Consider the following 27,360-nt stretch of genomic DNA (forward strand, 5'->3'; position numbering starts at 1 on the left):
AATGTGAAAGTCATAAATCTTTAAAGCATAAACATCAGCTAAACATTTAGATAAAATTACTGACTATGTCTGTATTTCAGGGTTCTTTTTTTTTTTTTTTCCTGCCATATAATTTGTTCTTTTGAAAAGAAAACTGGAATGGAAATGTGTAATATATGTGCTAAACCTAATATAGTTTGTTCAAGTAAATATGTAAAGCTGTGTGAAAACAAATGCTCACAAAAACTTTCTGTGGAGTGATCCATTCAAAAATAGCTGCTGCAGAATAAAATAAGTATAATAACACACAGTGCTTGATACTTCATGTGATAAAAGATACAGGTGAGAGAACTGCCAAGTGGTACGTGCAGTTTTTAAAACTTTTAGTGTTTGAATGTGTTAGAAAACTATTTCAAACACCCAGAGGAAGCAACACATTGTTAGTGAGTTGTTCAAAATTGCACAAGACTGCTCATAATAGGCACTCTCAGGTAGATCAAACGGTAGCATTATTCCTGGCATAATTACTCTTCTCAGAGCTTCGTCAAATCATATCAGAAGTGTTCTTCTGGGGGAGTTGGGGAGGGAGGAGGTGGGGTTGGTGGGAAGGGTTCCATCCATCCATTTCTTGGAATGAGGATAAAAAAAAGAACTGTTTCAGGAAGATGAGAGACAGTGATAGCAAATTTACCAGTACCATCTAGGGGTCCTGCATAGGTGTCCCGGGTTTAGCAGTAGCAGTCATTTTTCTCCTACTTAGTAGCTGGTGCAGCGCCTGCTCTAGGGCAGGGTTCTGCCCTCCCACCCTTGTAGCCCTGGCTCCAGGGTTCCAGCCATCCAAATGAGGCAATGCACTATATCCAGATTCACACTGTAGAGATATTTTAAAGCATTGAAGCTGCAAGTAGTTAACTTAGAATCTGAAGCAAACAGCATGGATTAGTAGCCAGGAGCAAGTGCTCTGCTTCTCCATATGTCTGAACCTTTAAAGATTAGAAGGCTAGATGGGAAGCCATGAAGGATTACTGAAATACTGGCCAGCACTTCGCCGGGGTGGCAGGGTCATGGCTATAGGCAATGCATTACTGCAATAATTGTAATGGCATTTGATTGTTATGGCTCTGAAATGCTGCACAGCATGAGACAGTTCCTGTGCAACACACCTGCTGGGAAACAACTTAAATGCAATCTTTTTGGCATCTTCTGATATTTCTGTATTTTGAAATTATTTGGAATTTGGAAGAAACCTAAATCTTCCTGCAAGCCCAGACTAAGCTAATAAACTAGCTCTTTTTTTGGTTTAAAATATTTAGCTGATAGTTTTTGTTCAAGGTAAGAAAAAAATTTAAGCCATACAAAAAGGCAAGTATGTTAACCAGAGTTCCTACTTGTCTGTCTTATCTCTGAAATAGTTTGTTTCAGAAGAAAAGAAACCAACCTAAAACCACATTAAGGTCTCCATGTTACGGCAAGTTTCATTAGGACTGGAGCATCATCACTCTTTTCTTATCAATCTCAGTTAAAGCTCCAGTTTAGATCCTATAATTTACTCTCAAAAATGACTTTTTTTTTTTTTTTTTTTTTTAATGCATCTGATAATAGAATAAGAGAAGGGAAGGCTCCTTTCTCCTCATGAGGTAGCCTAGTTCAGCACCCTACACTGAGGAAGATCAGATTTGTCTGCAAATTTCCTGGTGGGTATTTTTTTCTCAAGCATTTGCAGATACCAAGAAAGCACTGTGCTGAAAAAATTGTTTAATGTTTTCACTTAACTAGGGGTTGTTTTCTTTAAGGAGCCTCTTCCCATTCCTTACTCCTCTTTCCCCTTTGTAATGGCCAGTTGTGGGTTCATTTCCATGTTCTGCAAAGCTTGCACTCTTTCGTTAGACCAAGACTGCATCAGTACCTGCCCTGTTCAAGTAATTCAGTAATAACAGGTCAACATGTTCACAATATATAACTTTCATGTTTCTTGCTTCAAATAGAGATCTTTCCTTTGTGGCCTCCGTTTTCCTCTCCTTCTAAACCCACAATGTGCGTGTGGCCATTGAGAACAATTAATACTATCCACTTTATGACAAACTTTATTTATTGTAGAATGAAGTTTGGTGCTCTGGAGATGAAATAATCCAGTTTTATTCCCAAAATATATTTTAATTTCTGTTTCTCTCTCCTGGTCATTGTGTTTTCTCTATATTCTTTCCACTGTGGAAAACTCCGATTTGAGCCCAGTATATCATTTGAATGTACTGACAAGAAACACATGATTAACTCTCCTATCTTGTATATAGCATATAATATTCCTGTCATTACCTATGAGCACTGCTTTTATTTTTACTTCAGCGTTACATAATTGACTCAACTATGATTCATGCCAGCACTCTTAGTAGTTTTCAGCAGTGCTGCAGTGTAGGCTGACAATTTCTCCTCCACATTTTAATGAATTTTATTCTGGCCTTTAAGCCAGTCGATTTACTTTGTGCTCTTCACAATCTAAGTTATCCTCTGGAAAACTTGGGCATTAAAGATGTGTCTGGTGGTGCATGTTGGTCTTCCAAGAGAAACTACTTGTAAATACTAATGCTGAAGATGTTAGTTTTAATCCTCATTGTAAAATAAATGTGACTATTTTTGTTGCTCTTCAAGTCAAAGGTATATGTGAATATGAGGTCAGCTGAGTTTCTTGTGCTCAAGAAGAGCCAGTTCCTCAGCCACTGGCTGAGGAATTACATTTTTCACATGCAAAACACTTGCTTGTAGGCTAAGTATAGAAGTGACAAAGTCTTACTGTTATGAAGTATGTTAATAGTTTTGTCAACTTAATTTGAAAGGTTAGGAGTTCCATAGATTATCAAAACTTTATCCTAAGATTAGGAGAGGCAGTAAAGATTGTGTTGACCTTGAAGGTGAGTTCTGTTATCATTTTCAAAGATTTCCATTTAAGCTCAGTCTCATTTGTTTAACAAAGTACCTAATACGTATCTCAGTTTCTGCCCAAGTATGTCTGGTCTTTTGTTTTCTCTAGGAAATTGTTTTAGTAGCAAAAGTACCAATCAGGTGTTATTTTTTTTCTCTCTTTAATTTCTAGTTTTCTAATGTACACAACTTCTGCTTCATTGGAGTTCCAGGAAAAAAAAAGGCTAATAGGTTTTAAAAACTCTTCCTTAGAGGTTTATGATCTCTTGCTAATGTGAGTATATTCCATTAGCAACCACTTGACTAGTTTTGCTGCTTAACTTGCTATGAAAATTGGTCCTAATATGTTTAATCTCATTGCTTGCTTTCTTTTGAAATACCAAATTGCCCAAATGTTATATGGTCTTGTGTATCACTGAGTGACTTCATGTTGTATTGTTTATTTGAGAAATACTCTTTTTAGTGTCTGCCTACATTAGTAAAATATAATTTGTCTTGATTAGAGTACTAGTATTTCCTGCCCAAGGGACAAAACCTCTTGGATCATTGTACACCAGAGAAATCCCTATCCTTTCACAATTTCAGCTATGTAAACATATTTTCTCTGAGCTTCAAATGTCTAAATATTTTTAAAAAAGTTCTGTGATTGCAATAAACAAAGAAAAGAAATATGTAAATTGTGCTGCCTTCAAGACACGAGCAGTACTCAAGGACAGGACTTAGACCTCTACTGAATTGTTCCAACTTTTTTGGCTCACATTACAGATTCCTTTTCTGCCCTGGCTATTGTGTTCTTATTCTCTTTATACACATCTTAGTGTGTCAAATCATCCCTAAGAATAAAGCCTAAAGTCCTCCAAGATCAAAGAAAACCTTCTTTAGGAAAACAGACTACTAATGTTGCTGTCCTATGTTCAGGGGCATTAAGTTGCATATGTCAAAACTGAGCTATTACAATGTATGTTGAGCAAAATTAAGCTAATTCCTTCATTAAAGTAGCCATGTCAACCAAACAGCCCAGTTACAGTTCAGTACCAAAACGTAATTGTTTGAACTAGTCTATTATTGTTTAAACTGGCCTATTTAACACCTCTGTTAAAAAGGAAGAATTCCTAACTCATTTTTGAAAAGCATTAGACTAAGCTTGTAGAGGTGTTCTGCCCATTTTCTCACTGAGAAATCCAGATTTGGATTAAACAAAATATTTCAGAAACTTTTTTTTTCCTTGCATTATTCACTTAACAATATCACTTTCTTTGGCAATGAAAGAATACATAAGCAAGCTAAGTTTTACAACTTTTGAGCTGTTAGAATAGTTAAGGCACATTGCATATTGTCACTGAAAAGCAGGGATAGACATCAGAAGAGGGAGTTTTATGTTTCTCAAAGGACTTTAACCTTTTTTTTTCTATTTAGAAAATATTTTTCTTGTCCTTTTTTCTTTACATACAGAAACTTGAATGTTTCTAACAAAACTCTGAAAATGTGCTGAGTGTGTATATATATATATACATACATATATATATGTATATATACATATATATATGTGTATATATATATGTATATATATATACACACACTCATTTTATATATATATGTACATATATACACTCATTTTACATATATGTGTATATATACACTCATTTTATATATATATATATAATGTGTTGAGTCCCTGTATATTTCTGAGTTAGCTCTTGAGTTCTTCTTAGTCTCTTAACAATACTTTAGATGTTTGGGGCCACAAAGTGTGGTTCTAGAAGTCCTGTATAAAAAGGCTAGACAATTTATCTTTAAAGAAGTCTTGTGCAGTTCTCCTTCAATTTCTTTAATCTGGGAGTGACTTGTCAGTTCTGATTTTTTTGCCCTAAGAGCAGTTATTTCTATTTAAAAAAAAAACAAACCAAACCAAAACCAAACCAAAAAACCCACCCAAACCCCCCATGAAAACCACTCGATTGAAATATTTGACAAAAGTAGGAATTTAAGCTACTGCCTTCATAAACTTATGTAATGGGCTGATGTTTTCTTTCTTTCCTTGATTCTTACTGCGTTAAAAGCAATGTTGAAAATATGCAAACATGACAGAAGTTTTCAGAATGGAAGAAGAGATAACAAAGACTGATCAAAACCTATGGGAAAATATGTTGATTTGTCCTCCAAGACCAATATGGTCTATTTAATCCCAACCCAGTAAGCAGAGCAGCAGCTTTGAAGAGAATGGCTGAGCCAGGAAGATTTTAAGAATCTTAGGATTTATTGGGTCATGCAAGTTCAGACTGATTTCCACATCTCTGATTCTACAAAGGCCCTATGAAAAGTTAGGATGAAAATGCTTACTTTTAGAAAAGATCAATATCAATTAAGAACATGCTTTTTATTTGGAAGGTGGTTTAGTTTGGTGCTACTAGTGTAATGGAAGCTGGTTAAGAGATTTTCTATGTTGGATCTCAAAGTTGCGATCCAAAATCTGATGCTGAGTGAGAAACTTCATAGTTGCAAAGAAGAGATAATAGTGCCTCCTCCAGCAAGCAGAGTGTAAAAAGACTCTTGGTGAAGCACTTCAATACTAAAGTGATGGCCACTGAAGGAAAGCTCTGTCCAAAAGATTCCTGTCTTAAAGCAGTTTTTGGTTAGTATGTAATTTGTCATTATGTCTTATCTCATATGTGGTAGTTGAAATAAGTTGAAATTCGGTTTAGTCTTCTCTGTTCTACTGAACAAATGCTTAATTGATGTCTGGCTCAATGAGCACTGCACATTGTGTGACCATAATTAGCAAAGTATGAATTTGAAGATGGGATGGTAACACTTCAGAGATTGAAGTCAAGATTATAGACCTCTTTAATCACAGCTTTTCCTAACTTTGGAATGCTTTTCTTGTAACTGCAATGATTACTACAGTCATTTTGCAACCTTAATAACATTCTCATTAGCACACTCATGATTTTACGTTCTATTTTTTCTTCACATGAAACATAGCAAGAGATATGTTCCATTTCTGCTAAGCAGCAATTTCTTCCACATTTCTCAAGTCTAAATGAGATGGAATAAGTGATCTGGGAATCATGACCCACAGTACACAAAAAAAATTTATAGAAGACTCGAAGCATGTGTATGTATTTTGTGGTTTTGTGATTCGGGTACGTGTTTGTATGTGTAAGGGATCAAGAAAGTACCTCTTTAATATGTATTATTGCAGTCTTTGTAATTAGTCATCTGTTTTTTTCCTTATCTCTTTTGCTCTTTCCCCCAACAGTTGTTGATCATTATGGAATGAAAAATATCACTGAACCATATGTAAGCTCTTGAAATTATCAATGTAAATTCTTTGCATTTTGCAGGAGAGGAGAGATTTTGGCATGCAATGTCGGTTTATGCAGTGTCTTTATCTTCCACAATGCTGCAGTTTGTTTGATGTTTTATGCCTACCAAAAAGTGAAATTCATGATAACAGTCCTTACTTATGCAGTGTTACTTTTTCAGCAATTTAACATGAGATTTTTAACATCAAGCCAATCACTATACAAAATCTGCTGTGGAAACAGCTCATCTGAGCAGCTTGAAGACAGGGATGTTGTAGCTGTCATGCTACAGCATTGTAAATTGGATCTAAGGCTTATTTCCCTAAGTTTCTGATATTTGGATTGGAGTTTCTTTATTGACTGCTAACAGGAAATTATTTCACATGTAGGTACAGGGGTAAGGGACCCAGTTGCATGTATGATGTTCTGAAAAGGCAATTTTTTTTGTGAGAGAAGTAGTAGTCGATTCTTTCTTTGGGGTTGCAATGTGCTGCAATGAAATTACATTTCTGTTCTTAGCTCTGTGTTCTCTGAGGTAGCAAGCAAACATATGAAAGGATGCAGATGCACAAGATATTGGAGGCTTTCTTCACTGGCTATTGCTGTTTGTCTGTTGACCACTACCAGAAGGGATCTTCATTTAAGGAGAGGAAATTAGTGGTGTATTATGCCTCTTAAAAATCCTGAGCAAATGAGGGACAAGAGAAGCTCTCTGGTTCTTACTGCGCAGTGTTGCAGTCAGAGCATTTTCCAGTTCAGAAGACTGTGAATATATTAAAAGATAAGGTTCCCATTGATGTAGCAGCATGATGTAGTAGCAGTGTAGACTATTTGGTATATGGGCAGATATTTATGCAAGGAAGCTGAGAAATCTCTCTGTCAGTATGGATCAGTGTGTGCACAGGCATCACATAAAGTGGTTGTTGCTACCTGATTTCCGCTTCCTCACTCATTGAGCAGCTGCTGCATTTTCTCAGCAAGACTTCACTTAGAGACATGACTGTTTCTCAATTATGTTGCAAAGCTTGAAATGGCAATTTCAGCAGCAAGTCCAAGCCAGTTCTCCATGCAGTTATACTCAGACTGAACCCGGTGCACTGCGTTTCCTGCATTCCTGGAGAAGGCTCTGGGAAGACCTTAGAGGCATTTTCTAATACCTAAAGGAAGCCTACAAGAAATCTGATGAGGGACATCTAATAAGGGCATGTAGTGACAGGATATGTTGGAATGGCTTTAAGCTGAAAGAGGGGAGATTTTCATTAGAGTTTAGGAAGACTTCTTTACTGTGATGATTTTTTCCTTTCCCTTCCTTTCCTTCCTTTCCTTCCTTTCCTTCCTTTCCTTCCTTTCCTTCCTTTCCTTCCTTTCCTTCCTTTCCTTCCTTTCCTTCCTTTCCTTCCTTTCCTTCCTTTCCTTCCTTTCCTTCCTTTCCTTCCTTTCCTTCCTTTCCTTCCTTTCCTTCCTTTCCTTCCTTTCCTTCCTTTCCTTCCTTTCCTTCCTTTCCTTCCTTTCCTTCCTTTCCTTCCTTTCCTTCCTTTCCTTCCTTTCCTTCCTTTCCTTCCTTTCCTTCCTTTCCTTCCTTTCCTTCCTTTCCTTCCTTTCCTTCCTTTCCTTCCTTTCCTTCCTTTCCTTCCTTTCCTTCCTTTCTTTCCTTTCTTTCCTTTCTTTCCTTTCTTTCCTTCTTTCCTTTCTTTCCTTTCTTTCCTTTCTTTCTTTCCTTTCCTTTCTTTTCTTTTCTCTTTTCTTTCTTTTCTTTTTCTTTCTTTTCTTTTTCTTTCTTTTCTTTTTCTTTCTTCTTTTTTCTCTTTCTTCTTTCTTTCTTCTCTTTCTTCTCTTTCTTCTCTTTCTTCTCTTTCTTCTCTTTCTTCTCTTTCTTCTCTTTCTTCTCTTTCTTCTCTTTCTTCTCTTTCTTCTCTTTCTTCTCTTTCTTCTCTTTCTTCTCTTTCTTCTCTTCTCTTTCTTCTCTTTCTTCTCTTTCTTCTCTTTCTTCTCTTTCTTCTCTTTCTTCTCTTTCTTCTCTTTCTTTCTTCTCTTTCTTCTCTTTCTTTCTTCTCTTTCTTCTTTCTCTTTCTTTCTTCTCTTTCTTCTCTTCTCTTTCTTCTCTTTCTTTCTTCTCTTTCTTTCCTCTGTTTCTTTTTGTTGTTGTTCTTTTCTTTTTCTTTCTTTCAAAAGTTACATTGTTACTTTCAACATCAGTGTCAATATTCAATGCAGTACTGCAATGCCAAAACATTGAATATTTTTTTGGACCAAACATTTCTTTTGTAGGAGCTGTTGCTTAAAATGGATCAGAATTTTAATTTCACTTTATGTAATTTATATTCTACTCCGGTTGATGCTAACGTTTTTCTGAGGCACTCTATCCATTAATTACAATTTTTTCAGGGAATAGTAACTGTTCCTTGCACATAAGCAATCATCCAGCCTTCTTCCTACTACATAGACAGTACTGTCATTAAATGACTAGCAGGCTTGAAGTCAGTCATATAATAATAATGTCCATTGCTGACAATGAATTGGGTTGCTGTTACCCTGCTGAAGTGAAACATGAAGACGAAAGCAGCAGATCAATGCTACATTCTGGTCTTACTAAAGAAAATAATTTTAGCTTGGAAAAGAAAGTTAAATTCTGTTGATCTGTGCCATATGCTTGAGTTTATAATAGGCTTTTGTGTTCCTTCTAAGCTGGATCAGATTGAAAGTGGGATAATTATCAGTGAGGGTTAGAAATAAAATAATCAGTTAGCTATGTCAAAATATCTTCATTTTTATGTCAGTCATGCTGTCTTTCTAGTATTGTGAAAACCGACTCCGAGTTTAATAGCAGAAGCACAATAATCAAACTTCAACCCTTTCTTTGCAATTGTTTTGGAAGTCACCTGCTGGTTTGCTTTGTGGACAGGGTAATAGGGCGTATGTTTCTAACTATGGCTGGTATGCTGGTATTAAGGCTGAAAGGTTTGTATTGGTAAAAAACTATAAGCACCCACCAGTCAGAGAATAATCAGGGTATAAATATTCCTTTCTTTTTTATCTCCATCTTTTCCACAATACAGTTCAAATATGCATCATCTATATATGAGTTTGATCAGAGTTCTTATTTCTTAACTTTAACTTTAAATTAACTTTAAATAATCAGATGCATTAAGTTTAATTGACTTGGACAGTCATATATTTTAGAGAGAGATCAGTGAGTCTGCTTGGTATGCTAGACTAAATCTGAGTTTATTGACATGATCTATATTAATGTAAAAGCATTTATAAAGGTAAGTAAATAGTACAAGCAAATAGTGTTATTGCATGTCCCAGTATATGCCTATGTTTCATTTTACTGGCTTTGCAGAAGTCAAAATCCTGTATTTGAATATTTGCAAAAGAACTAAGACCAATCATTTAGTCTTGTAGCTGTGGTCATTCACTCCTTGTGACTTAATTAAGAGTCTATCCAGTTGAGTTTGGGTCTGGAAATGTGTGCCAACATTGTGTGCACCCCTGCCTAACTAAAGAGATTCTAATTGCTTAAGAAGTATTGTAATCTAAAAGCTCTTATAAAACCAAATATGTTTAAGATACATAAGGGAAGAACTAGAGTCTCTATTGAGGCCGTGTTTTTTGTACTATATTTTATTATATAACTTTAAGCAAAGCTCGAGCAGCCGTAGGTGTTGGGAAAAGATGATAAGAGATTGTTGCTATAGATGACTTGTATTGCCATGGAAATGCTGTTCTTCAGAAGTAATCACCCGCCTTCCTATCGCATATTATGGACTGTTAATAAAGCTTATTTAAAAATAAAAAAAAAAAAAAGAAAAGGAAAATAAAGTAAAAGAGCTTACTTTAGAAATGGGCTTTTTTTTTTTTTTAAGGATAAAAATGAGATATTTGGCTTGGATAACAAAATTTATTTTTTTTAACAATAGGTAGTAACACAATTATCACATTTGTCTTGGAACATTTTCCAAAATTCAGCTTGTATAGAAGGATAGAATTTTTTTTGTTTGTGATTGTGATACACACTGTGATATATTTCATAAAATCAACGTGTGACAAGTCTGTTTTCAATACTGTCTGGTGGGACTTTTTCTCCCCTGGATTTCAATTGTGCATATATTATCCAATAGGATTATATAATCACTTTTAGTAACTAAAGACTGTTGTGGTTGGTAAAGAAATAGGCTATTTGTTCTTCACTCTGGTTTTAATTTGCATTAGAGTAGATAACTTGTTCTTTAGCAAATGGATGATAGAATCAATGCAAGTGTGAAAGTGTTTGGGAAGTGTTAATTAGTCGTAGCATTCATTATATTTTATTGTTGAAATTTTAATTTATTAATATCTGAGAATAAAAACATTTCCTGATTTTCTGTTGCACTGCTTGGAAACCATAAAAGCTATTTCCACATAGTTCTTAAGGTTTTATTTCTTTGCATTTTACTCTTTGGGTTGGTTTGTTTGTTTTGGGTTTTGATTTTATTTTATTTTAATCTTAAAATATTTAAGGATGAGAACAGAGTGCACTATCTTATTGTTTTGTCTGCTGAAGCTACTAAGGATCTGTTGGTTGACTACAGTTTTGGACTTCCCAAAATCTGAAAGAGACTTCCATTTTTCTCATTTTCCATGCTCTAAAGTATGGGAATAAAAGGACACAAAACCAAGTATATATAAACAGTTTAGAGTAGAGAAATGTTACTATAGCTAACTAGTTGAAGGTGCAGTCATAAGACATTACCTAAGCAAGTAGCTTATCTTTGTTCAAATAACTATTAGGGAGACAATTCTGTTGCTTCAACGTGGATAACAGGAGAAAGGCAAGACAGGTCTTGGTAATGGAGTGTCTTCTTTTCATGGAAATCAGTCTGATTTTGAAAACTCTTTAAAGGCTTGTTGAATCAGAGAAGTTCATCATTACCATTGCATGTCTACTGGTTGTGTTGTGATCCCACCAGGCATGTAAAATTCTTTATGGTACAATAATAATTTCAGCTATTTTAGGAATGAGAGAATCTCCTGCTTTATTTTGACTGGGATAAATACTACAGACTTCATCTAGGCTTGGGTTAAAGGAGTCCTTCAGCAGTATTTTAGGTATGTCAGTCTTCCCCTATGTTTTTTTGTTGTCTTGTATAAGTGAAGGAAGTTGTCAGCTACTGGCTCGCAGATAAGGTATGCAAAAGCAGGATCCTTAACTTTGAGCATTGACAAAAAAAGTGAAACCTAAATTAATGCATTTCCACAAATCCTCACAGAACTGTCTCTAAAATACAGAGGTTTTTTCCTGGTATTATTGCCAGTTCTTTCAGGTGTTCCCTGTAACTGTAAGGAAACAAGCTAGGTCCTGTTTTGTTGTCTTTGTCCTTTCATAGAACTAGGTGTCCAGAATTCTAATACGAGTAGACTATATCTACATCCTTTTGTTAAAGCAGACAGAAAAAAATTGTGCTGGGTAGGTTTTGCTTTTTTTCAACCAATTTTTGTAAAACAGCTTTAAAAATGCTTAGCTCATTATAAAGAAGAAACAATTCAGATGTGCTGCAAACATTTTATATACTGTGAGGTGCTGTCTTCCTCTGAAGTACTTCAGTACCCTGGTTGCCATGGAAAGAGAGAAAAAGAATAGAAAATTCCTGCAGTGAGTACCTTTATAACTCCAAAATCATCACTCAGCAGGGCTGTGTGCTTAATAACTCATAAAAAATACTGTGGATTTTTCAGAAGACTGGGAGGGAATTTCTCCGCTGATTTGTCTTTCTGTTCAGGTGATTGCACATGCTGCTAAAGAGCAGAGGTGACCAGGAGGGGCAGCTACATTATTGTGTGATTTTTAGCTTTGACGTGGGTGTAAGCATGTTCAAACCTTCAGGCAAAGAAAGCCTGTTTGCCTGGCACAGCATGGAGGAGGGTGGGATGGAGCAGTGCTGCTCCAAGCAGTGTGGTGTGGGAGGACAGGGAGACTGCTAGCATCCCCTTGTGCCTCCTCCTCACGGAGGAGGAGGAGGAGAGATTGGGCGGCATGCTTTTCTACCTGAAGAGGAGTTTAACTGATGCAGTTGAAAAAGCTTATGCTTGTGCAGCCTCATGGTCAGCAAAGCGTCCCTGTACCCATGTGTGCATAACTCCGAAGAAGGCTGAACGTGCCACTTACATTTGTCAGTCACCACCTTTCACAGCTGTGAGCTGTCCCTTCTGTGCCTGGCCCTGGCTCCCACTCCTTCTGCTAACAGGCTTGAGTATCTCTTATGCCAAGTATAAACACCAAAGATTTCCAAAAGTTCTGGGCTTTATACTGGAAGTGGAGGAATATTTTTGCTCAGTGAATATGAGGTGCAGATCTCCAATGTCCTGGCTATTTTAAAACCATCCCAAGTCCTCCTGAGCCATAGGAATGTAATTTTTGAAGTTTTCTAAAGAAGCCTGACCCAGAGACACCTGGTACCCAATAAATGTTAGTATTTGGAGCATTTTGCAGAGTTCAGGTTGAAACTTGCAGTAGGGTGATCGCATTTTGAGACTTTCAGTGAAAGACGAGAATGCCCACAGTCATAACAACTTGATGCATCATCCTACTGTCAGCACCAATGTCAAGGGTTCAGCAGTAGCAGTCATTTTTTCTCCTTCTTAGTAGCTGGTGCAGTGCTGTGTTTTTGACTTTTAGCCCAAGAACAGCACTGGTAACACCGATAGTTTTAGTTGCTGCTCAGTAATGTTTACTCTGACCAAGGACTTTCGGAGTCTCATGCTCTGCCAAGGAGGAGGGGAAGCTGGGAGGAAGCAGAGACAGGACACCTGACCCAAACTAACCAAAGGGGTATTCCATACCACAGTATGTCATGCCCACTATATAACTTGGGGGCAGCTACCCAGAAGGGCGAGATCACTGCTCAGGTTGGGCTGGGTATCAGTAGGCGGGTGGTGAGCGGTTGTATTCTATTCCCTCATTATTTCCCTTATCATTTTTATTATTGCTGGTAGCAGCAGTGATTTGTGTTATACCTTAGTTACTGGACTGTTCTTACCTCAACCCGTGGGAGTTACATTCTTTTGATTCTCCTCCCCATCCCTCCAGGAGTTGGGGGAGGAAGGGGGGGAGTGGGAGAATGGCTGTGTGGTTCTGGGTTACCAGCTCAGCTTAAACCACAACCTGCTGCAATTTTTAAATATAGAAGGGGATTTTTCATAGTCAGCATGTTTCTGTCAGAGCTAGCTCTTCACAGACCTAATCTGAATGCCTCTGCAGAGCTTCAAACTTCATCATCTTCCTAATGGAATCACACAACACAGTCTAATCTTTTCAAAGCATTTGCCTTTTCTTAGCAAATGGAATCAATTTTTGCTCTTCAGTAATTTCTGTGCCTGTGTCTGCACTTATGTCTCAAATATTTCCTACCTTTGCAGTATCGCTTGTATTTCTATCAAGAATGCTTTTAAGGTCTGAGGAACCATCAACTGCTGAAATATGTGGAGGGTTGTCTTTTTGCTTGAATGTTGCTACCATAAAGCAGAGTCTGTGATAATGTCATCAAGCAGTTACCTACCTTAGCTTCACCTCAGTCAGAATTTTTATTCGATGGGTGCTTTAAAAATGCATACAAAAGCAGTGCATGGCAACCATCTGCAAAATGCCAGATAACTTTTCTAAGACTGTTTAAGCATCTTTTAGTTGGAAGCATGTTGGTTAAACATCTTTATAGAGCACTCTGAAAGCTACAGATGAAAATACCTGGTTTTATGGCACTGCTTGTTGGTAGTAATGGTAGTGCTGTGTGGATGCAGGTAATTTGCTGTCTGCTTATTGTGCAGATGACAAGCTTCTTGGCAACTTAACTTTACATTAATCAAATTCTTCGGTACCTCTATACTGTACATCTGTAAGGAAAATGGCCTGTTTCTGAAAACGAAGAGAGTCAACAGTAGTACCTATTGCAGGGAAATCTTTTTCCTCAGATGAAAGAGGGCTTAGGCAAATACAAGCCATCAAACAAGCTAGTTCTATTCACTGGCAGTATTTCCTCCTCCTTCCTCAGAAGACAAAACTACTCTGTTCCTTACTGAAACTTTTCACATGCTGCTGCAGATTCAGGGTGGGCTCAGGAGATGGCCAGGGTGGGGTTCCATGCTGGCTTCTTGTTCACCCAAGTCTGTAAGATATGAGTGATTGCTCAAGGAGGTCAAAACTTGTCCTCACTTTCAGAGGCCCTTTTTGTTCCCCGCCTTATGTCCCTTGGACCCCAAGGAAGGTGTGACACAATAGGGATGTCCCACAGGGTTGACACTGCAGGCCACTTCTTCCTCTGATTGTTCCCTCACAGCTGTTCTGCAAATGTTCCTTCCTTTGCTGCCCCTGGATAGCAGCTGAAGAAACCAATCCCTGGTTGTGTAAGCAAAAAGTAATTTTACGTATGTATGTTGTGCTTGCACATCTTAGGACTTTAGCCTGGTCCAATAAAGAAAATTTTTATGTTTAGTGTTTGTTAGGTTCTTGCCTAGCAGTTAGTTATTTTGCCAAGATGGGTGTCTGTCTGTCTCATCAAAGTATTTTATGGCACAGTTACACTGTACTGATATGAAATGCATCGATAATTTGAATAGGTAAACAGATTACTTAGAAACGCATATTTATTTATGTAACAGTCCATAACACCCTCTTCTGAGCTGTTAGTTCATTCTGCAAATGTATACCTCATTTAGTTACTGAGAATTTATATATGTATTAGTTAAAAATTTTCTTAAAAAATAGCTACAGTAATCATTCTTCATAGCTACATATCATGTCTGACATACAAAGTAAAAGAACAAAGTCACTAGCTGAAGCCTTGGACAGCAGAGTAAATGTATGACTAATAAGGCCTGAAAATGAAGATTGTAGACATACATTATGATCATCCTGGCCAATGTGAGTTTAAGAAGCCAGAGATTATTTTGCTTTAAGAGTCTGAATGAGCAAGAGAGTGAGAATCACTTGCTAGAAGAGCAATGTGTGGTAGATGTTCTTTGGAGTGGGGTAGTTAAGCCCTTAGGGAGATAGTTTCTTCGTCTCTGAACAGACATTTGCCAAATAGACATAACAGCTCCTCTTTTTCTTCATCTGCTGTTCATCAAATTCCTCTGTATATACTGTTTGTCTTTTTTATTTACGCTTGTTGATTAGCACAGCAAGCTTCAACTTTGACTCGCCTAAGTTAGTACTGCAGTAGGATGTTAGCGAAACCCTCAAAAAAGAGTGTCTGCTGCGAAGTATAATGGCAGCAAGTGTGAATGCCGGGGCTAATCCGTGAGATTTTGTTCTTACTTTGAAATTTGAAGTTAGTATTAGTCTAATACAGTACATAACTGGAAAGAAGTAAGGCTTGTTATCTATTTGTTTTCAGAAAATTTGCATTTAGGTTTCTTGTAACAGAGTTTTAGTTATGCACAGGATGAGTACAAAGGGGCAGAAAGCAGAAGGTTAGAATGATGGGTTCACAGGATGATTAAATACTTGTAATAAAAGGGACCTCAGGCAATCATGTAGTCCAGCTTTCTGCTCGCTGGTTTTATTTCTTTGCTTTGCCAGAATCCTTGTCTGGTTTCATGTAAAATCTGAATGGTAGGCAACTTCACAAAGTCTTGTGAGAGTTAAGACAAGCAATATTTCTTTAAATCTATATATGATTGTTGATCTTCCTAAATCATATATGGTACCAAACAGTTGTGTATTCAGAAACAGTTTCTGTAAGCCTACATGGCAGTAGCCATGGTTACTGACAAAAGCAGAATATCTGACTCAAGTGGTCCATCACACTAGATGATTCCAATTAAGAGTTCATAAATGAACAGTACAATTTGTCCATCTCTGAAGCATCATTAAGTTTTGTAAGATATATTTCGCTGATCTTGGGAATATTGAGCTCTGGTAAGGTTACAATGAATGTTGAACTTACAAGGAACCCACAGGTGATCTGAGAACAGCCATGGATTTCACTGCCTTCTGTGTTAGTTCTCTGACTTCAGGAGCAGTTTCTATGTAGCCTTTAATAATGCCTTGTGGGATCTCCATCAGTCCTGGCCTACCTCAGGCATCTGCAGCACAATCAGGAACTGCATTGCAGGAGTGAGTATTGGAGTCAAGCATTGGTGCTAGCAGACATGGATGATCAAATGATCAAGTTGCAGGTGATATACAGTACAAGATTTACAGCTCTGTCTGCTGTGAAATGTTTTGGGGAAGTTGAAATTACCTAAATGACCTCAGGAAGGAAATTTTTCTAAAGTTACAGAACTGATGGAGACATGATAATATATTGGTTCCATATAGCTCTTATCAGTAAATTATAGCTATAAGAAAGTTGCTAGGAAGATAATGCTGAACACTGGAAGATTCCTATGATAATGCTGAACACTGGAATATTCCTATTTTTGACACAATTTTCACAAAACTGTCAGCTAATGTACCTTCTATCTTGATAGGTTCTCTTTTACTAGGTAATACAGAGATAAATCCACAAAGGGAAAAAAAACCCTCTTATGTTTGTGTATTGTTAGGCATCAGCAAATAACCTTTGAACAGTGTGTGACCTTAATTTATGGAGACTGATACATTCTCTATTACATTGCTTGTGATTTCAGTTACTTCTGTATTTAATTTTTTTAGGTTTATACCTGTATGTTGTATTTCCCATTTACTGTCCATAATACCCATGTAAATAAGTTCATAGCTCTAATTTCAGCATATACCATCTTCCTACCAAATCAAGGCTACTAGAATTGTTACAGATCACATTTAAGGAAAAAGGACAAACATGATCCCTAAAACCTCTTTATCTCCTTAGTACATTTTAAACTTTTGAAATCCCAATAATTTATGTCAATTTACTAAGAAGGCAAGCAATGACAAAAATTGTCAAGAGTTCAATTTTGATAATAACTGTACATATTTATTTCAGAGATCATAGAATGTTTAGAGTTGGAAGGAACTTCAAAGTTCATCGAGTTCCAACTCCCCTGCCATGGTCAGGGACATCTTTCACTATACCAAGTTGCTCAATGCCCTATCCAACCTGGCCTTGAACATTTCCAGGGGTGGGGCATCCACAGCTTGTCTGGGTGACCTGTTACCATGTCTCATCACCTTCATAGTAAAGAACTACTTCTTAGTGTCTAATCTAGTTCTACCTTCTTTCAGTTTAAAAACATTATCCCTTGTCCTGTTACTACAGGTCTGTGTAAAAAGTCTCTCTCCAGATTTCTTGTAGGCTCCCTTTAGGTATTGTAATACTGCCATAAGTCTCCCCTGAGCCTTCTCTTCAGACTTAACAAACCCATCTCAGCCTGTTTTCATAGTTACTTCAGCTCTCTGAGCATCTTTGTGACCCTCCTCTGGACTTGCTTGAGCAGGTCCACATCCCACTTGTGTTGGGGGTCGCAGAGCTGAATGCGGTACTCCAGGTGGGGTCTCATAAGAGCAGAGTAGAGGAGGAGAATCACCTCCCTCGACCCGCTGGACACACTCTTTTTGGTGCAGCCCAGCTCCCCTTTGGGAAAGTTATAAAAAATGCTGATACTTCCCTAAACTTTACACAAAGTTTTCACCTGCAGTCTTTACTAGAGGTCTCTCCATGTTCCTGCCTTGAGCCAGGGAGCTTCTGGTTGGATGATAGCGTTGTCCATTCAGCAGACTTGTCTCCCAGAGTCACCAGAGTGATTGATAGATCATACTTCCTTGGAACTCATCTCCACTTCATGAATGCTTATCTGTCGTCAGCAGATATAATAAATCTTTCCCCTGCTATTCAAGATTCCATTACTCATACCCACTTTCTTATAACCAGTAATATTAAAAGCAGTCTTTTCAGCATAAAACTTCTGTACTGAGATAATCACAATATAATGAGGAAACATAAAGCCTATAAAAAGTGGATGGTTGAAAACTTGTTCTTTTTTTTTTTTCTCTTTTAATTTGCTGTTGAAAATGAATGAAATCATAATTGGGTTCATGACAGTTTTCTTAATATAACTCTACTTATGATGACATCAAAAACTTGGCAAGGAGAGATTTTAAAATTGGTTCTCTGTGTACTTAGCTGATGAGCATCTCCTCAGCTTGTGATATGGACGTTATTCCTCTGAAAGATGGTTAACAGTATTGAGTGACTAAAATTTACAGTTACTTCCCATCACAAGTTGTAAGTTTTTTTCAGATATCTTGTGTTACTGTTTTTGTAGGTTGTTTTGTTTCAATTTCACATATTTCTGATAAAAATTTCAGAAATATAAATACAAGATTTTTCTTCTGCTAATACATTCAAGCAACCATTTCTTAGAATAGTACTAATGTACTTTGTAGCAGGCCTGCATAATGCAGTAAGAAGAGGATTATTGTTGTATTTCTTGTGGATTTGCCAGATGGAAGTATAGGTGTCTGGGCTTCATAGCCTGTGCTCAGTGAGTTCATTAAATTCAGGAAGCACTGGGTTTGCTAGATGGGTGCTTCACAGGAAGCCTGAATGACAGGGTAACTTCTGTGTTCTGTAGAGTGGCTTTTTGGGAGCATGGTGACATGTTCAGGTGCCTGCAGCTGGGCTGTGAGATACACACAGTGTACAAAATCCTCCACTTCTGCCTGGTAAAAATATTCAAATGCAGAAAATAAATGTGTTGGCCATGTGCTAATCCAAATGATCCCTATGTACTTCCAACCTATTTGGGGCCACATATGAGTCCAGATATATTTTTATTCCCTTGAAAGGCAGCAACTATTGCTGCCTTTGTTGGAAAAAAATCTCTGACTTTCATTAAAATCAAAAAGGTTTATTCACAGTTGGGTGTTTGGTTTGCTTTCTTTGATAAAAAATGCAGTCTAAAAATTAACTCTGGAGAAAGAAAATTCATCTTACTGAAATGCCTCTTGTGGTGTGGTTGTGTTTTTTTGTTGTTGTTGTTTTTTTCTTTTTTCTTTTTCTTTTTTTTTTCTGGAACAAGATGTTGTTTGAATTGATTTGTTCCTAGGGAGTTTTACAATGAAAGTGAGTTATCAAAATTTTCAACAAACTCTAGCTGACTGCTGCTGACTCACGCTGATTTCAGTAGTGTGAGCTTCTAAATGTTCTAGGTGTTTTCATTTGTTCTTCTGTGTGAAGGCTGTGTTTTACATATTATTAGACTTGCAGTGTCAAGTGTTAATGAATTGAGATCTTCTATTTTGGTAGTTACTTTTATAGCTTAACAGTTTTTAAAACTTCTGTTTCTCTTACTTATTTTTGCCTATTTAATTGGCATTTTTTTCTCCATGAGTTCTTTGATTCATTTAAGTATAAGATAGCTCTCCTTTGCGAGCATGACTGTTTTGTGAAACTTCTGTATCTTGTTTTACTAACTGGGGTATTACCCTTTTGGAGACAGAAACACATGAGGAAATGCAGTGTTTTAAAATGTTAAATGCTATCTAGGGAAAATGGGTTTTCTCACAGTCTTTCTCACACACAGATACTATCATAATATATGTGTACGAAAGGACTAGAGGAAAAGACTAGTATGATTCTTTTTTTCTTTTGTATTATGTTCCACCTTCTAAATGTTTGACTTGGCAACTTTACTAAAGTTTTCCTGATGTGCTTTTTCCTGTTGTTCCCTTAATGTATGACTGAGTAACTGCGCCTCTAAAACTTCGTATTTCCTCTATTTTTTATGTTCTCCTCAAATCTCATTTACTATTTATCTCAGGTATATCAGCAAAATGATTTCAATTTTGGAAGCAAGTCAGAGGAGTGTGTGCTCTAACAATATTCTTTTATTAACCCGAACAGGTTATATAATACTACGTCTTCTTTTCTTTTGTGTTGCTTATTGTTTTCAAAAGTTCCAGGAATGCTGATTTCCTCTATGTGTGTTGTTCAAGCAGCTATGCAAATAATTCCCCTGCCTGACAGTAAATGAATGCTTTTTTCTTTAAAAAAAAAATCAAACAACCCAAACATCTGCCCGAAAGGCTTGATAGCAAATCTGCTACAGCCCATGTAGAGCAGAAGCAAATTCCTACAGGTCAGTCAGGTCTTTGCGATGGTGGTGATCAATGACAAGCATGATAGAGTCCTGTCTGCTACAAAATGTTTCAAAACCATCAACTGATTCTACAGAAGTCCAGGATTTTTAGTATGTTTATGGTCTTTGAACTCAGGTAAATCAATTTGGTGATGTTGAGATACATGTGGATTCTTTCAGAATTAGAATTTAAATTAAAATTTAGATTAGAATTAGTCATTACAGATGTATAGGTGTGGCTTGTGATGCAAATACCCAAAATAACAATGGTGAATATTTCAAATATATGCATATCAGTAAACAAGTCCTCTCTTCTGCTGTAGTGTTTCTTAGCAACTGCTGCCTTTATCCTTGAACTAGTGTTTCCTTGGCAATACTCGTGGCATATTGTACATGTATATAAGGCATTTCATACAGAGGGCTTTACAGTCCAAGAATGTATTTGTAAAGCATCCTTGAAATGCAGATATTGTTTGGCAAAAACAAGAGGTAAGCAGGCACAGCACTGTTGTGTGATTTGGTGGAAGGAATAGGAGAATATGAAATAGGAGGTTGGGGTCCCTTTAAATGTAACAAAGAGAAAGTCTGTGCCTAAACCTCATCCTTTCTATCACCTACACTTAGCAAGGTGTCTTTTAGACTGATGAAGGAAAACAAATGAATTATCTATCTTGTTAGGGCATCATTTGAGCAGAACAACGAAGTTATCCAAGTGATCGTCTGCTTTCTTGCTGGGGAACTACAAACCTCTAGTTCTTCTGTAATTTAAGCCTCTTCACATGCTATGTTGAAATTATGAAGCATAATTACCTACATTCTGTCTTCACCCTGTGTGTTCAGGACTCTAGGTTTGTGCACTGTTAAATAGCTGGACCTCGCTCTGTGTCAAGCTGTATAGCTATGTCTAACTGCCTCCCTCTCACTAGCCTTGTCAGCTCCCACATCATGAGTAAGCAATTACTGTATTCCAGCTGCCTGTGATTTGGATTTAAAACACAGTCAAGGTGCTACCTTTCTGGAGATCTAAATGTATCAGCAAAAATCTTGCATATAGGGAATCTCTCTAAGCAAGTTGCATTAAGTTTCTATATTTCTTTATTCTAATATTAATGAATTAATACTTTGTTTGTTACCTGAGGACCTGGTTAATGATTTACAACCACTTTGTAGTTCAGGGAAAGCAAAATTTTTCTTTAGGGTAATTGTCAGGTCCAGACAGAGAAATACTATTGCATTTCAGGTTCTCTATTATGATTCCTTGTTAATATAATTCCTCTAGTTTTCCAGACAGTCTGTTCTTGGCAGGCAATAAAGGACATGGAATGTCAGATGCTCTTAATCGTATGTTTCTTTCTATTTTTAATGTTTACAGCTTTTGTTGCTTTTTATTTCTATTTGTCTAATTTAATTTTGTGAGCAGAAAGAATTTGGAAACTTTAGGCTATTGGACTGGAAATGCTCATCAGCTAGGCAAATTTTTCGTGGATTTAACATTTTGCTTCATATATTTTCTTCAGAGTAAAATTACAGCTTAATGTTATTTTGCATTCCAAGTAGTTGTATATTCCTTGTCTGTCATCAGACCATAAGACTTCTGAGCTCTCAAAAAAGTCCTTCAGTAGCTCTCAAAACTCTTGTCATTTGGGATGCTAAAAAGCAGGTTCAAATTTCAATGGTAATTTGTTACAGAGAAATCCATGAAATTTGAATAAATCAGCAAATTCCTCTCTCCATCACCAACCCATTTTAATAACATGAGCATTGTTTAGTTTATGCATCTATTGCTGATTGCAAGTTAGTTTGGCACAGTACCACAGAAATACTGACTTGAAATCTGTTCCAGAGCTGAAAATAGGTGTGCAATAAATATTTTAATGGAAAATAAGTGACTATCTGATTAAGCTACATGAAATGGATTATTAGTTTGAGGCTACATGCTATTTATTTGTGTTATTGAAATGTCTGTCCACCTCTGGGAGAGCAAAACAAACCAACCAAAATCAACCGCAGTTGACATACTTTGGAATTTCACCTGAGAATACACAGCGAAGAAGGAAATTGCTTGAGGAATCACTGCTGACTCATCTGAGTTGGCACGACAGTAAGAAACAAAATACCACAGCTGCTTCTGTAGTCTCCTCTGCTGACATTTGTGCTGAACTGTTTCCACTCTGTGATTAGTGGAGAAGTGTATCTTACAGAGCTGTCATTTTGGCATCTTTCACTAGTATGAAAATCACTTTAAGGAAAAAAAAGGGGGGGGGGGACGTACACGACCTAAATTGGCCTTAATTTTTGTAATCAGAACAGGATACACCAGATTTTAGCTCAAACCAGCCCGTTAGGTACACTTGAGAAATGAGCCACAGTCAGAACCTCTTAGAATAGGTTCTTGGTGGTGGTAAAACAGACAGATTCAAATTCCCAGATAAAAACGTGTTTCAGTGTTTTTACATGACAGGGAGTTCCAAAGCAGCAAGGGAAGTACTTTGGTTTAGAGTTCATAGATATGCTAAAGTGATGATAAATTTACTTGAGACATGTTTGTGGTGACATGGTGACACCATTAGATGTGTCAGTTAAAGTAGCATGTTAAGTGCTCAGCTACTGAGTACAAGTAAGGATCTTGACTTTCAAGTCTCCAGAGCATTCCGTCTACATTTTGAGTTCACTGTTTCCCGAGCTTGATACTTTCACTCCATTCTTTTCTTCAGAATCTGTTATCTTTGTTTCATAAAGATATTACTGAGTAACAATGGTTCTGGTTTTGGAACATGTTGAGTTTAATCAAATTACATTATCTTTTCAATGCTCATGAAAGTTTTTCAGTCTCTGTCTTTCTGATTTCTTTCTAATTTTGTTTATACACTGTATTTGAAGTGCACTACCCTCTGGAGTGAGAACTGAGCTGTGGGCAGCATTGCTTGGATAATGCAGATATTCCTGTTGCTAATTATGACTGACTCTGCTGTTTCATTTGGTGTTTTCCTCTGCCACTCAGAATGCTCTATTTCCATGGATGCAATTCTGACTTCCTGTCTCAAATTTGCACTCTTATATAGAGGCTATACCCTCCACTGAACAAAACCTGAACTTTGAGTTCAGTCGAAAGAGTCTCAGTAGTGACGTATAGGCCTTCTTTGTCCACATAAATTATTCTGGCTGTGTAAAGTGAAAAGAAGTAAAATTCAGTTCCCTAATTAGAATTTGTCTTCTCCATTCGCCTAGAATCAATTTTGACTCTCTTACTGAACCCCAGAAATTTCTAAAAAAAGAAGCTTTTTATAGGACCAAATGTTCTGTCAGAGTTAGATTTCTGTGTTCAGTTCTTTTTGGTTTTCCAAAAGAAAATACTTCTTTGGTACAAATTTAACAGATGAATTGCAAAGAATGTATTTCTAATTTAGAGCAATCTGTTCTGTTAGCTATGCAAAGTACAGAGGTTTCTGCCGCCTTCTGTTGTACACCAGTGACGCTATCATTTGCTACTCACAGCAATGAACTACAACCTGGGTTGAAAAAGAAATGCATTCTAATGAACTAAAAAAGACCTCAAACCTAAATATAGTATTACAATTTCAGCTTCTTTTTGCCTTAAACCTTGCCATTTTTTAGTCAGCTCAGTTAGTAGGATGACAAAGATTTTCTCGCTTATAGCATTTATTTTGAACTGCCCAAGCAGATTACAGTTAGTTTCTAGCTAAGTGCTTATACAAAAGTATGGCCTTTTGGAAAGGACAGTCTCAGGGACAAAATACTTGCTAGAAGCCTTTTAAAACTCAACTTCCTTATAGTTTATTATACCTGTCAAACTGTTGTTTGTGTGGCACTGATTGTGCAATGATACATTTTATTCTGTTTGCATCTTGCTCCCCATCCTCAGTACCTTCATAACCTTCAGAATCAGCCAGTATTTGATTATTTTGCTCAAGTTGCTCTTTTTACTAGCAGTAGGCTTTTAATTAAGTGACAGCAAAACCAAACCAAACAACCCTCCCCCACAAAACCCATTTGTAATGGTCAACTGTAAACCATCCTTTGGCTATATGAAGCAACTATAGAAACAGCTGTGCTAGCACAAGAAGGTAGAGGGAGTGCAAGGGAAAGAACAGCACAAGACCCTGATAGTTTAAAGAGTAGCTCAGTCTTTTTCTTTGGCCTGCCTTGGTTTGGAGCTGTTTGGTTCAATAAAGGACCAGATTTTGCTTCTGTTGTGGTGTTTATTTGGGCATAATTCACTAAATTCCATAACCCTTGAAGTGATGTGAAACTTTCCTTTACAGGGTCATATACTGGTACCAGGCTTGGTCTAAATCACGCTCTTGTAGTTTTGCTCATACAATATATTTTTTTTTTTTTCTCCTGGCTTTTAGAGCTTCAAATTTCTATTTCTTTTCGAAAACAGGCGAGGTAAATTCTCTGATCTTGAAAACTGGAAGCTTGCATGAATGTGACTTGTTTGGGAGGATAATCAAGTGTGGACATACTTTGCAACCTTGTCTTTTAATGCTTCCCAAAGTTACCAAATTATTTGGTAGGGTAGTAAGTTTAGCAGATCTAGACTTGCCTTGAGGCAATTTTTATTTGCATATGTGCTTTTCAATGTATTTACGTGGTTTGGGTTTTTTTTTTATTTGTTTATTTGGGCTTTTTAAAACATATATCTGTTCTGAAACTGACAGATCAAGACATAGTGTACAAAGAAGTGTTATGTTTATGAAGTCATACGATAGATAAAAGGTTGGAACTAATTGTTTGCTAAAGACATTCAGCCCAAGATGAGAAGTTCATTAATTAAAAACCATAACAGAAATCAGCTGCTCTCTTTAGTCAATAAGAATGATGCTAGAGATTCTGGAACAGGAAAGGGAATAAAATGTCAATAGGTGATGAAGAAGAATGAACCAGAGCATGGGTTTTTCTTTTTTCTTTTTTTTTTTTTTCCTCCTTTGTCACTGCCTCTTGCATTTGGCAACTTCATTCTATCAAGAATAGCATTAGCAAAGAGATTATCTTGTCCATTGACAATGATCACTGGAATAGAATGAGTTTCATAATGGGATTTTGTGTAAGAGAGGGACATGCGGTTAGGAGACTGGAGGCAGATTGACAAGAAAGTCACCTATAATCTTAAATATACATAAAAGGAAATGAAACTGGTTTTATGGAGGTTGGATGAAGGCTTAATATTTCATCGACCTGTTTCACTAACAGATGTAGAAAATCAAGCTCTAAATAAAACCAGGAAAACTCAAATTAAATTCACCATCCAGATAAGAACTGAAGCTGTACTAATAATTAGAAAAGAGGTAATTCTGAAGCATTTTTAAAGAGTGAAATACTGAACTGAATATTAGGAAGCAAATTCTCCATGTAAAAGGCATAGTGAATTTAGATGGCATTTTAGATGGCACACTGAGCAGAAGATTCAGAAGGAAGGAATCATAAAGCAAAATAAAAAGCACAGCAAAACCGTACAAACCCTCTTTATAATACTGTCTTTACTGAACTGAAAGTTCATTACTACTCTAATAGGAAGCACAATTAGAATAAAAACATTTGGAGGAACTGCTGCAGTCCTGAAAGATTTATGAAAATGGTGACACTAGAACCTTAATTCTGATTCCAACATTTATAGCTAAATATTAGAGTTAGTCTTCAGTTTATTTTATCTATTTTTTAATTAATTATTGTTTAGGGAAGATTTAAACTGCTGGAGAGATAGCAGTCAAAAATCTTACTGCCATGTAGATAAGGCTCCTCTTCGGCTCCCATTAGCATGTAACCAAATCTTCAGTGTGATTGAAGAGCAGACAGGGAAATATGTCCATATTTGCCAGATTGTTTGAAGTAAATAACTCAGCCACCTCTGTTAGTTACACAACTCTGCCAAAATAGTTCAATGTTGTATTACTATGTTACCTTATATTAAAAGGTAAGGTAACGGTGTGCATGGTTTCCATGTGCTCTGTCTGAAGAAATAAACCTTTTGATGAATATTAAATATGTTGTCTTCTACAATAGTTAATTTTCAAAGCCTCGCCTTTGAGGCAACTGTCCATGTCCTGCCCATGTGCCCTGGATGACTCCAGGCTCTGCCCTGCCCTGCCATGCTGTGGGGAGATCCAGTCACACCGGTGTACGCTGTAAGTAAGCAGCTGGAGCCTAATGCAACAGCAAATCGTAGACACTCTGCGTGTCAAGAGCAAATAAAATCAGGATTGTCTAATTTGCCTTAACTCAGAGCATGGGTGGTTTGTGAGGAAAGGGAGGTAGTTTTGTTTCTGCCATGTTTCTTCCTGTTCTACACAGCAGGGGCACTGCTGAGGAAGTGGCCTCTGACCACCAGGTCTTATAGTCAGCTCCTTTGAAAGTGAAAATTACTTCATGAGCTTCACCTCAGATATTTATTCAAAATAGATAATTTACTTGCAACTGGGATTAATTATGGATTTCTTGTGACCAGGCAGAAAGCGCCTTATAATACTATTAAGGATAGTGATACCTAGTTTGAAGAGTAATGGTATCAGCAAACATGCCCTGAAGGGACTTAACAAATGGCTGTAAAGCACTTCAAAATAATTATCAATAAAATTAATCAAAGGGGAGATCCTTTTATCTGATGTCCCAGAAGGGATTAATATATTTCTAGGTCTGTTCATGTTCCTCGTCATTTTAGGTAACGTAGCTCAGGTTAGATAAACCCAGCATGTGACACCAAGCTGAGGGAATGGGCAGGGTGGAGAGCAAGAGTAAACAGTGAAACAGCCTCAGACGAGCAAGATAGCACTCAGGAAGACAAGGGCAAAGTACTGCACTGAGGTGCAAAGCCACAAATGCAGAAGAGAAAAAAAAGAGGTTAGGGAGGGAACTGGCTAGACAGTGAAACGGCAGAAAAGAGCACGGAATTTAATTGTGGATGACTAAATGTGGGCCAGCAGTCTGATGGTATAGAAAAGTAGCAAGAGCCTGTTCTGGGTGAAATTAGCAATGGCAGCATGTGTAAACCATGGAAAGCAATCATTTCCCTCTGGTCTCCGACAGGGCTTGCAGGTGGTGAGGCTGGCCTGATTATGGGCACTGCATATAAGGGAAGTGCAGAACAAGAGGAAAGAGTCCAAGGAACTGTGAAAAATTACAGCTG

The sequence above is a fragment of the Lathamus discolor genome, chromosome 3, assembly GCF_037157495.1.
Source record: "Lathamus discolor isolate bLatDis1 chromosome 3, bLatDis1.hap1, whole genome shotgun sequence".
Lineage (NCBI taxonomy): Eukaryota > Metazoa > Chordata > Aves > Psittaciformes > Psittacidae > Lathamus > Lathamus discolor.